General features: G+C 39.5%; 1 long non-coding RNA gene across 1 annotated transcript in view; it reads right to left on the bottom strand.

Annotated features, from left to right (window-relative positions):
- The window catches only part of LOC118152830 (uncharacterized), a 28,327-nt gene that overhangs the window by 2,799 nt on the left and 13,147 nt on the right, over window positions 1-12,381 (bottom strand). Inside the window, exon 2 of the long non-coding RNA XR_004741734.2 lies at window positions 228-387. This is a non-coding gene — a long non-coding RNA (uncharacterized LOC118152830). The remainder of the gene's footprint in view (window positions 1-227; window positions 388-12,381) is intronic.

Genomic DNA, 12,381 nt, shown 5'->3' with positions numbered 1-12,381 from the left:
AATAATTTTAATCAAAGTAAATAATCATTTTCATATGAGTATGCATAGAGTTAGTTATGTGACAAATACAGAGCTAGGGTGACAGAGGAATTCACTAAGGAGGCAACTGGTGCTGTGAATCTTGATGAACGCTTGGGGCTATCCAGGCAGAAGAGTGGGCAAGGTATTCCAATCTAAAGGAGCAGACTTGATTCTCAACAACTGGAAATGGGAAAAGATCTCCTTACCTTATTCTCTTTCTCATGCAGCCAAAGAGTTGCAAAATGTTGAATACATTTCTTTCAATCACATACAACTCAGGAAGATGCCAACATGCCCAGATGGATGGTTTTCAGATTCACACTTTGGAAACACATGGTGCTTCTCTGAGGCAATTGTGTACTGTTTCTTTTAAAATAGCAGAAAGCATATGGGAACAGGATTGGATCTGTCAGCTACTATCAAAAGAATAGTGAAACTTTTAAAATAAATTAAATCAAAACCTATAAAGTGACAAAATTTTTATCATATTTTGAAATTCTAAAGTTTTACATCTGAAGATATATATGTCCATTTAAAAGGAAAAAAAAATCTACTTTTTCATGTAAACCACAATCCCTGTTACAACTGCGAAATCTGAGGCAAATGAGAGAGACAAGGTGAGTAAAATGAGAGAATGTGGAGGAATTACATTCATTAGCAGTTGAGTATTTCTGCCCTTCACCTATATTACAATATTTCTTTCTTAAGAAAAGCATATCTAGAACTATTTGTATACTTTCCTCCAATGTCTCTGCTTTCTTTTGTTAACCTAAACATATAAACAAACAAAAATCAACATCAAATTTAATATACATAAAACATCTGCTTTAGTTTAAGTAATTTAGGTGTTAAGACTGTCTGTTGCAGATTTATAACAGCTTTGTTTGAAGGCACCTCTCTCTATATCCTGTTACTTCCTTTAAGCAAGCATAATGCTGGGTGGTTTCCCATGAATTCTAACCACAGTGCTTCCATGAATGAATTTTATAACCAGGTCAAATCTTCCTAATGCTAGACTCATAACCCTACCCCACTCTGTTTTCCATGGCAACCTATTTTTCCCCAAATTATTATTATAGGATTTGGGATGATTAAACATCAAAGAGAATGATTTCATAGAGCTAAACCTAGGAATTAAAGGAGCTTTAGATAGCAAACCTCTATTTTAAGAAAAAAATTTTTTTCAAGGTGGATGACTTCCTTTGCCTTTTATCCATGCAGGGTCCTTGATCCCAGAAAAAGTAAACAGTCTGCTAGTGGCTTTGAAGTCATCTGCTATCCTTCAGTCATTCAGAAATGTGCATTATTCTTTTTGACACCCACATGCATAGTACTTTGTTTCCAAAATCTGTTACACGCCAATATGAATTTGTCAATATTAATTCTGGAATGCTGATATAAGTTTAAAACTTTGTCATTCTTATTTGTTGACTTCTGGAATAGGCGTTATGGAGGTATTCCAAGATGAATCAGATATATATCATGCCCTAAAGTTCCCCATGTTAGGGGAACTAAGTTTAGCATTCATAGACATTTTGCTGATTTTTCTTTGTGGGGTATCCAAAAACATCCTTTGACACCATCCAAATGTGTTGGTCAAAGTCAGGGTGTCAAATGTCTACAACTGGCACATTAGGTTTTCTATTTCTACATGACACTAAATCGTCATCATGATCATTATCATCCTCACTAATTTTCAACTATTTTATACTCTCTTATAACTACAGGCAAAAGTAGAAAGTGATTAAGAAATCATGTGGAATTTATTTTTTATGGTTTTTAAAATGGAATTGCATGCATTTCAAATCCTATTTGTATGTAGCTGAAAATCCAATAAAAGCTATTTAAAAAAATTTTTTTTTAATATTGCTTTCAACTTTAGAGGCACAGTGTTCTCAACATAGAAATAATGTATTTGGTTATTAACATGGTTTGGATTTGTGTCCCCATCCAAATTGCATGACAAATTGTAAACTCCAGTGTTGGAGGAGGGGCCTCGTGGGAAGTGACTGGACTGTGGGGGCAGATCTCCTGCTTGCTGTTCTCATGCAAGTGAGTGAGCTCTCCCAAGATATGGTTGTTTAAAAGCATGTAGCACCTCCGCTTGCTCTCTATACCTCCTGCACCAGCCGTGTAAGAGGTGCTGCCTTCTTTGCCTTCCTCAAAGACACTTTATCTGTCATTCTCATTTGTTAATATTTTGTAATATTTGTTAATAATTTATAAAATATTAATTGTAATATTCTGAGGCCTCTCCAGCCATGCTTCTAGGTTATCCTGCAGAACCATGAGCTAATTACCTCTTTTCTTTATAAATTACCCAGTCTCAGGTAACAACATGAGAACAGACTAAATGTATAAGCTTGGTGTTTTCAAATTTACTGTTCTAAACTGAATCAGAAACTGGACAATTCAAAACCTAGTATGAGAGGAAGCTATCTATCTCTTAACATAACTTAAAAATATTGAAGTCATGTTTATTGGTTAGTAATTTCTTTGTACTGCAGCAATTTGAGATGTTTCCTAAAGCAATGTTTAGTAGAAAATTCTTAGCAGAATTCTTCTCAAAGGAACCCAGATAATAGCTGGACAAATCAACTTTGAGACTGCATGACAAAGTAAGGGAAAAAAATGGAAGAATAAAGCCTGAAGGTCAGTAGTCAAGAGCCAAATCTCTTTTGGTGAACAGACTGAGAAATTAGTTCAGAATAAGGTTTTAATTTCTCTCTTCACATGGTGTCTGAGTCACTGTTGGGACAGACATGGTAACTTGAAGGAGTTGTAACTTTGGATCTATCTTTATTTCATTTCTCAATAGATAGTCTACCATCTTACCACCAAGTATTTACATTCTAAGTAATAATGAATGATCAGAAGATCCAGGATGGCTGATTAGACACAACTCCAGTGCACAACACCCAGCGAGAGAGACCCAGAAATCCAGAGATCTCCTAGCTCCAACCAAGGTACCAGGTGCATTTCAATGGGTCTGGTCTGATGGTGAGCAAAGCCCACTCAGGGCAGACCGATGTCGGGAGGGGTACTGTTTCACCCAGAAAGTACATCTGACTGGCAAGTCGGAGGCTGCCTTCTGGCACTCTGGTCCAGATATAGCACCTCCCACAAAGCCTCAGCAATATAAAGAACAGGGGATCTTTGCCAGTCAAGCACCGGGAATTACAAGCATGGAGTTAAATAAGAGCCCTCGGACTGAGCCATCACCCCCTTCCCCAACCCAGAGAGAGAGGGAGCTGTAAGCAGGAACAGCTGGGCAGGTCCCTACCCCATGACTGGAGAGAGAGGAAGCTGAAAGGGGAAAACTGTCTGGTGCGGCTGGGTGGGTCCCTACCCTCCACCACAAACCCCAGAGGGTTGAAGCTCCGACTCTAGTGGGTTGCGCAGCCAGTGCCACAGTCTGAGATGAACCCTGAATGATCCAGCCCAGTGGAGGAAGGGTACAACCCACCACTAGAGGGGTGGGACTGGGCTACATGTTTTAACAAAAAAACAGAAAGCCTACGTAGCAATGGGATGGTGTTCTTGACAACCCAGCAGTGCCGACAGGTCAGCGGAAGAGGCAGGTCTAATCTCCGAGTATAAACAAAAACAGGCACGGAAGCTTCCCGAGTAAACTGAAGGAGTCCCTAGAAACCCAGTAGTGCCTCCACAAGCAGACATGCAACCTCATCAAGCAGCTTCCTGACACCACAGCCAGGTAAATCCACAAAGATGGGGGGGGGGGAAGCACAAAAAAGATCAAACCATCAAAGACCAGAACACCTCTTCTCCTTCAAGGGATCACAACTCCTCAACAACACAGGATCACAACTTGACCAAGGAGTGCAATGAATTGGCAGAAACAGGTTTCAGAAGTGGATAATAAACTTTTCTGAGCTAAAGGTACATGTTCTAAATCAATGCAAAGAAACCAAAAACCTTGAAAAACAATTAGACATAATGCTAACTAGAGTAACCAGCTTAGAGAAGAACATAAGTGACTTGATGGAGTTGAAAAGCACAGCATGAGAACTACGTGAAGCAAAGACAAGTTTTAATAGCCAAATCGATCAAGCAGAAGAAAATATCAGAGATTAAAGATCAACTCAATGAAATAAAAAGAGAAGACGAGACAAGATAAAAAAGTGAAAAGAAATGAACAAAGCCTCCAAGAAATATGGGATTATGTGAAAAGACCTAATCTATGCTTGATCAGTGTACCTGAATGTGATAGAGCGAAGGAATCCAAGCTGGAAAACACTTTTCAGGATATTATCCAGGAGAACTTCTCCAACCTAGAAAGTCAGGCCAACATTCAAGTCCAGGAAATACAGAGAACACCACAAAGATATTCCTCAAGAGGAGCAACCCCAAGGCACATAATCATCAGATTCACCAGCACTGAAATGAAGGAAAAAAATGCTAAGAGCAGCCAGAGAGAAAGGTCAGTTCACCCACAGAGGAAAGCCCATCAGACTCACAGCAGATCTCAGCAGAAACCCTACAAGCCAGAAGAGAGTGGGGGCCAATATTCAACATCTTTAAAGAAAAGAACTTTCAACCCAGAATCTCATATCCAGCCAAACTAAGCTTTATAAGTGAAGGAGAAATAAAATCCTTTATGGACAAGCAATTATTGAGAGATTCTGTCACCACCAGACCTGCCCGACAAGAACTCCTGAAAGAAACACTAAGCACGGAAAGGAGCAAGTACCAGTCACTGCAAAAGCAAAGCAGTTGGCAAAGACCAAAAATGCAATGAAGAAAATGAGTTAACTAATGGGAAAGAAAACCAGTCAGTAACAAAATGTCAGGATCAAATTCACACATAACAATATTAACATTGAATGTAAATGACCTAAACGCCCCAGTCAAAAGACACAAACTGGCAAACTGGATAAAAAGTCAGAACCCATCAGTGTACTATATTCAGGAAACCCATCTCACGTACAAAGACACACATAGACTCAAAGGAATGGAAGAAGATGTACCAAGCAAATAGAGAACAAAAAAAAGTGGGGGTTGCTATCCTAGTCTCTAATAAAATTGACTTCAAACCAACAAAGATCAAAAGAGACAAAGAAGGTCACTGGATAATGGTAAAAGGATCAAAGCAACAAGAAGAGCTAACTATCCTAAATATATACGCCCCCAACACAGGAGCGCCCAGATACATAAAGCAAGTTCTTAATGACCTAAAACGAGATTTAGACTCCCAAACAATAATAGTGGAAGACTTCAACACTCCACTGTTAGTATTAGACAGATCAGTGAGACCGAAAATTAACAAGGATATCCAGGACTTGAATGCAGAGCTGGACCAAGCAGACCTAATAGACATATACAGGACGCTCCACCCCAGACCCACAGAATATACATTTTTCTCAGCACCACATTGCACTTACTCTAAAATTGACCACATCATTGGAAGCAAATCACTCTTCAGCAAATGCAAAAGAAAAGAAATCATAACAAACAGTCTATCAGACCACAGCACAATCAGACTAGAACTCAGGATCTAGTTTGAGAAACACTCAAACCCGCACAACCACTTAGAAACTGAACAACTTGCTTCTGAGTGGATAAACAATTAAATGAAGGCAGAAATAAAGATGTTCTTTGAAACCAACCCGAATGAAGACACAAATTACCAGAATCTCTGGGACACCTTTAAAGCAGTGTTGAAAGGGAAATTTATAGCAATAAATGCCCACCAGAGAAGAGAGGAAAGATCTAAAATCAACACCCTATCATCAAAATTGAAAGAGCTAGAGGAGCAAGATCAAAAAAACTCAAAAGCTAGCAGAAGACAAGAACTAGCTAAGATCAGAGCAGAACTGAAGGAGATAGAGAAACAAAAACCGTTCAAAATATTAATAAATCCAGGAGCTGGTTTTTTGAAAAGATAACAAAATAGACTGCTAGCCAGATTAATTAAAAATAAAAGGATGAAGAATCAAATAGATGCAATAAAAAACAATAAAGGGAATATCATCACTGACCCTACAGAAATACAAACTACCATCAGAGATTACTACAAGCAATGCTATGCACAGAAACCAGTGAACCAGGAAGAAATGGATAAATTCCTAGACACTTGTACTCTACCAAGACTAAACCAGGAGGAAGTTGAAACTCTGAATAGACCAATAACAAGGGCTGAAGTAGAAGCAGCAATCAATAGCCTACCAACCAAAAAAAATTCCAGGTCCAGATGTGTTCACACCTGAATTCTACCAGACATACAGAGAGGAGCTGGTTCCATTCATTCTGAAACTGTATCAAACAATACAAAAGGAGAGAATCCTCCCTAACTCATTTTATGAGACCAACATCATCCTGATACCAAAACCAGGCAGAGACTCAACTGAAAAAGAAGACTTCAGGCCAATATCCATGATGAACATTGATGCAAAAATCTTCAATAAAATACTGACAAACAGGTTACAACAGCACATCAAGAAACTTATCCATCATGATCAAGTAGACGTCATCCTGGGGATGCAAGGCTGGTTCAAGTCTATAAACATATGCAAGTCTATAAACATAATCCATCACATAAACAGAACCAAAGACAAAAACCACATGATTATCTCAATAGATGCAGAGAAGGCCTTCGACAGAATTCAACAGCCCTTCATGCTAAAAACTCTCAATAAACTAGGTATTGATGGAATGTATTATAAAATGATAAAAGCTATATATGACAAACCTACAGCCAGTATCATACTGAATGGGCAAAAGCTGGAAGAATTCCCTTTGAAATCAGGCACTAGAGAAGGACGCCCTTTTTCACCACTCCTATTCAATGTAGTATTGGAAGTTCTAGCCAGAGCAATCAGGCAAGAAAAAGAAGTAAAGGGTATTCAATTAGGAAAGGAAGAAGTCAAATTGTCTCTATTTGCAGATGACATGATTGTATATCTAGAAGACCCCATTGTCTCAGCCCAAAATCTCCTCAAACTGATAAGCAACTTCAGCAAAGTCTCAGGATACAAAATCAATGTGCAGAAATCACAAGCATTCCTATACACCAATAACAGACAGATAGCCAAATCAAGAGTGAACTCCCATTCACAATTGCTATAAAGAGAATAAAATACCTAGGAATAAAACTAACAAAGGATGTAAAGGACCTCTTCAAGGAGAACAACAAACCACTGCTCAACAAAATAAAACAGGACACAAACAGATAGAGAAACATTCCATGGTCATGGTTAGGAAGAATCAATATCATGAAAATGGCCATACTGCCCAAAATAATCTATAGATTCAATGCTATCCCCATCAAGCTACAAATGACCTTCTTCATAGAACTGGAAAAAACTACCTTAAACTTCATAACTTCATATGGAATCACAAAAGTCCTCTCATAGCCAAGTCATTTCTAAGCAAAAAGAACACAGTAGGAGGCATCACACTACCGGACTTCAAACTATACTACAAGGCTACAGTAATCAAAACAGCATGGTATTGGTACCAAAACAGAGACATAGACCAATGGAACAGAACAGAGACCCCAGAAGGAACACCACACATCTATAACCATCTGATCTTGACAAACCCGGCAAACACAAGCAATTGGGGAAAGGACTCCATGTTTAATAAATGGTGTTGGGAAAACTGGCTAGCAATGTGCAGAAAGCAGAAACTGAACCTCTACCTGTTACCTTACACTAAAATTAAGTCCAGATGGATCAGAGATTTAAACATAAAACCTAACACCATAAAAACCCTAGAAGAAAACGTAGGCAAAACCATCCAGGACATAGGCAAGGACTTCATGACTAAAACACCAAAAGCAATGGCAACAAAAGCCAAGATAGACAAACGGGATCTAATTAAATGCCAGAGCTTCTGTACAGCAAAAGAAACCATCTTTAGAGCAAATTGGCAACCAACAGAATGGGAAAAAATTTTTGCAATCTACCCATCTGACAAAGGACTAATATCCAGAATCTACAAAGAACTAAAACAGATTTATAAGAAAAAGAAACAAACAACTCCATTCAAAAGTGAGTGAAGGATATGAACAGACACTTTTCAAAAGAAAATATATATGACAACAAACATAGGAAAAAATGCTCATCACTGGTCATTAGAGAAATGCAAATTAAAACCACACTGAGATATCATCTCACACCAGTTAGAATAGCAACCATTAAAAAATCTGAAGACAACAGATGCTGGAGAGGAAATGGAGAAATAGGAACACTCTTACACAGTTGGTGGGAGTGTAAATTAGTTCAACCATTGTGGAGACAGTGTGGCGATTTCTCAAGAATCTAGAAATAGAAATTCCATTTGACCCAGTAATCCGATTGCTGGGTGTATATACAAAGAATTATAAATCATTCTACTATAAAGACACATGCACACATATGTTCATTATAGCCCTGTCTACAATAGCAAAGACCTGGAACCAACCCAAATGCCCATCGACATTTGGACAGGGAAAATGTGGTACATACCCACCATGAAATATTATACAACCATAAAAAAGATGAGTTTTTGTAGGTACATATACACCATGGAATACTATGCAGTGATAAAAAATGATGTGTCCTTTGTAAGGACTTGGATGAGTCTGGAAACCATCATTCTCAGCAAACTGACACAAGAACAGAAAGCCAAACACCACATGTTCTCATTCATAGGTGGGTGTTGAACAACAAAAACACGTGGACTCAGGGAGAGGAGCATCACAAACTGGGGGCAGTTGGGGCGGGGTAGGGGAGAGACAGCAGGGGATGGGGGGGTGGGGAGGAATAACATGGGGAGAAATGCCAGATATAGTATGTACCTGAAGGTAAATTAATAAATTAAAATAATAATAATAATAATAAATGATCATCCAGTATTAAGGCCAAGTTTAGGTAGCTGTTACTCTATTACCATGATTCTGTAAAGGTATCATCTCTATTTTCTGAGTTTCTAATTCAAATCATAGTGATGAGTGAATCTGAAAGTTGTAGGCACTTTCCGAAAAGTAAAATTATTATTAATGCAATGAAGACTTGATATCTAAATTTCAACATAAAATACGCTCTATAGAAAACCTGCTTTGTCAATTAAAAACAAAACAAAAAAAAAAAACAAGGATTTAAATGCTAATTTCTAGAAATTGTGCCAAAAAAGTTCAGCCATTCATGTTCAGTTACATGCATAATGCAATATCATAAAGTAAACACATGCTAGTAAATTAGCTTGTTCACCATAAGCAATGCCTTAATTATCTAAGTAGATAAACTCACAATCAATAAATTTACCTTAGCATCAATTATTTCTTTGCTAAGAATTCTGTTTTGCCTAGAGTGGTGTCACATTCTATAGGTTTAAGCTCCCATCTTAGAGTGGGACCAGGAAGCCAAGTCTCTTTACTTTCAAACATATTGGCCTCTCAGTAGTAAAAAAATAGTAAAATTAAGTAAATTTTTTTTGTTATCAGCAGGATTAATACAGACTTCCAGGGAAATGGTAGCTGAATATTTTGCCCCCTTCCTCCCATTTGTGCATCCCCAAGTCACTAACAGGCTTTGGTGGAAAGCCACCTCCCCTGCTCCCCTGCTGTTGTGGCCACTGTGCTGAGACAGAGCCTTGGCCATTCAGTGGTCACTTTGCTGTACCTGCACCCCTCTGTCTTGTAAACGTTTGTTTCCTCCTGTGCTCCCAAATGGTTGCTGTATCTACAGTGTAATATGTTACATTGTGGTGAGTAGTGAAGTCAATTTAAATTTCCCTAACTGAATTGTGAATCCATTGGGAGCCAAGTCTATTTCACTTTCTCATTTTGAAGACCATTAGGGCAGTGCCTTGCATCTTGTGAGTAAAAGAGAGTAGTAGAACTGCATACTATTGATCCTGTTTTAAGAAGTTGTCAATATATTGTTGGGATATTGTGAGGGAGACGTGAGCTCATAATGCAACTTTAAAGAATTTTGCACAAACCTTTGCAGGCTTAGTAAGCTGACCGTCTCTTTTGGGTGTGAAGCTACATTAACCTAGCTCAAGAAACCAATAAATAAAATTAAAATGTCAATATATTACCTTACACTGAGAAACAAACATCTCAGCTCACAGTTCTTAGAATGTCTTTCTATTAGATTCAGCTACAACAGGGTAGAAAAGTAAAAAGGTACTCAAGTTTTCTTTTTTCTTTTTTTTTATTTTCTTTAATCAGGGTGTCACTGTTGCCAAAACTGGAGTGCAGTGGTGCAATCATGGCTCACTGCAGCTTCATACTCCTGGGCTTAAGCAATCCTCCCAACTCAGCCTCCTAAGTAGCTGGGACTATAGTCACATGCCACCACTCTCAGCTAATTGTTGTTTTTTTTTTAGATACAGAGTCTCTCTATAATGCCTCAAACTCAGGCAATCTTCCCACCTTGAACTCCCAAAGCGTTTGGATTGCAGGCATAAGCCACTGGGCCCAGCCTCAAGATTTCTTCACTAGTAAGACTGGCTGGCATTAATTAATAGGAACAGCCAACATATTACTTTAACTTTAAACTGCATGGTTCCCAATAATTGAACTCATCTCTTAGGATTGTTTCCAAGGAGACACTATCAATTATGGTTTGAAGGAAACAAAAAATTTCCAAAGAAGAAAAAACTTTTATAGGAATTTAAAATTTACTCATTTGGACTCTTTTAGCACAACTGTCTATCTAAATTAATGACATTTGTCTTATTTGTTGCTTAAGTGAGATTTCATTCTATTCAAGGAAAACTAATGCCTTGGAGAATGGACATCTTTCCCAACATGATAAAGACATGTAGATTTTTATTTTTGGGTAAAACACTTGTCTTCTACGAAACTGGTCCCTGAGGCCAAAAGGGATGGGACTGCTGCACTAAAGAACCTTGGTTTAGGCTAGGCATGGTGCCTCATGTCTGTAATCCCAGCACTTTGGGAGGCTGAGGCAGGTGAATCATGAGGTCAGGAGTTTGTGACCACCCTGACCAACATGGTGAAACCCCGCCTAAATAAAAATACAAAAACTTAGCTGGGTGTGATGGCATGTCCCTGTAATCCCAGCTACTCAGGAGGCTAAGGCAGGAGAATCACTAGAACCCAGGAGGCAGAGGCTGCAGTGACCTAAGATTGTGCCACTGGGGGAGATCCAAGATGGCTGAATAGGAACAGCTCCAGAGTACAGTTCCCAGCAAGAATAGCGCAGAGGGTGAGTGCCCACCACATTTCCCAACAAGTTTTCACTGCCCACAGACCAGGAGATTCCTGGGCTGAAAAGTGTCATGAGTTTTCAGCATGGCAGTTTCAACTGGTGCCAGGTCAGCACACTAAAACTCACACAAATCTGGGCAGCTGTTTCAACTGGTGCCCAGGACCCCTGGGATACAGAACCACCCATTCAACTGAAAGGGAGGGGGCTGAGACAGGGAGCCAGGCAATCTGGCTCAGCGGGTATCACCCCCACAAAACAAGCAATCTGAACGGCTCTGGATTGAGAATTTCACAGCAAATACAGCTAGACCAAGGACCATCCAGCTCAGCGGGGGAAGGGCGTCCCCCACTACCAAGGCAGTTCACACAGCAGCTGGGCAGAGCCTGTGGCAACTCAGCAGTGCCTCTGCTGGCAGACTGTGACTAGACTACTCTCTATGGGGCAGGGCACCTATGAAAAAAGGCAGCAGCAATAACAGGAACTTACAAATAAATCCAACCTTCCTAGGACATAGCACCTGGGAAAACAGGCAGTTATGACTTCAGCTGCTGCAGACTTAAAGGTACCTGCCCAGCAGCTCTTCACAGAACAATGGAGCTCCCAGCACAGCACTTGAACTCCTAGAAGGGACAGACTGTCTCCTCAAGCAACTCTCTGACCCCCATATACCCAGAGATACCTCATAAAGGAGAGCTCAGGCCGACATCTGGCAGGTACCCTTCTGGGACAAGGATAGCAGAGGAATAATTTGGCAGCAACTCTTGCTGTTCTGCAGCCCCTGCAGGCAATCCCCAGGCAAGCGGGGTCTGGCGTAGACCTCCAGTGGTCCTGCAGCAGAGGGGCCTGACTGTAAGAAGGAAAACTAAGAAGCAGGAGAAAATAAATCAATAAAAAAGGAAGTCCATTGAGAGACCTGATCCAAAAGTCACCAATTACAAAGACTACAGGTAGATAAAACCACTAAAATGGGAAGAAACCAGCACAAAATGTATGAAAACACCAAAAACTAGAATGCCTCTCCTCCTCCAAGGGATCACAACTCCTCACCAGCTAGAGATCAAAGATGGATGGAGAAGGAATCTGATGAATTAACTGTAACAGGCTTCAGAAAGTGGGTAATAACAAACTTCTCAGAGCTAAAAGAACATGTTGTAACCCAATAAAAAGAAACTAAGAA

The sequence above is a fragment of the Callithrix jacchus genome, chromosome 1, assembly GCF_049354715.1.
Source record: "Callithrix jacchus isolate 240 chromosome 1, calJac240_pri, whole genome shotgun sequence".
NCBI classification, from domain to species: Eukaryota; Metazoa; Chordata; class Mammalia; order Primates; family Cebidae; genus Callithrix; species Callithrix jacchus.
Note: the sequence above shows the minus strand (reverse complement) of the source record. Positions and strands in the feature narration are given on the sequence as shown.